We start from the raw sequence: 1,003 nt of genomic DNA, 5'->3' as shown, positions 1-1,003 counted from the left end.
TCCCTGCGGAGGAAGGAGCCCGATGACAAGTTGACTTTAGAAATTTCCACTTGGGTTAAGCTGAAGTAGTTTTCACATGCTGGGTCGTGTTCAGGCCCTGGGACCTAGACCAAGATGCTAAATCCCTTTTCCACTGGTTGGTTTTTCAGATATGTAAAGATATCACGATTCACCCTCCTCCCTCTTCCAAAGCCCTGTTTCTTCAGAATGTCTTCAATTCCTCTAAACGTGGGCCAGGGCAGCGCACCACCCTGCAACCGTTCCTGAATGCTACCGCAGTTTGACAATTGCCCCAAACTGAGCCCACAAGCGATACACATAGGAGTCCGGGCTCGCACATCTGGACCCGGTACTTCTATCAACGCTGCTTTGTATCACGAAACGACTGCTGTGGCGGAGTGCGGCAGGCACGGGGAAGAGAGACAGAGGTGGAGAGTGGAGAGAGGGGGCGGTGTCAGAGAGAGGAGGCAAACCACAGCGCTTCGTGACTTCTGGCCTGCGGGAAAGGGAAGGAGGAGGGGACCGAGGAGGATTCACATGTGGAAGCAGAGAGTCTGGGGGAGGCAGGAGGGAGACAGACAGAAGGACGGATGGGAGGCGACAGGTTAGCTAGCACCTGGCCGCATTCCAACGCGGGGAAGTGGAGAGAGAGCGTCCAGGAGCTGGAGCAGCAGGACGGGGAGAGGTCGGGGTGAATCAAATGCCGCAGGGAGGCCGAAGGCGGGGTACGGTGGGAATGGCGTGGGGGGAGGGGCAGAGAGCAGAGGCCCCGCCTGAGCGTCTGGGCTCCTGGCAGAGTCGCAAAGATGCGGAGCCGGCACAGGGTCTGGGACGGACAAGGGAATGATCTTGGTGGACCGTCGCAGCGACTGGAGACCAGGGAGACAGCAAACGCACCAATTTGGAATGAATGACCCAAGCGCCGCAGAGGGCGACTGGGAGCGGCCTGGGAGCCGAGGACGCAGGAGAGGCGGGGCGACTCGGGCGGCCAATGGGAGCCCGC

The sequence above is a fragment of the Mustela nivalis genome (assembly GCF_964662115.1).
Source record: "Mustela nivalis genome assembly, chromosome: 17".
Classification (NCBI taxonomy): Eukaryota; Metazoa; Chordata; class Mammalia; order Carnivora; family Mustelidae; genus Mustela; species Mustela nivalis.
Note: the sequence above shows the minus strand (reverse complement) of the source record.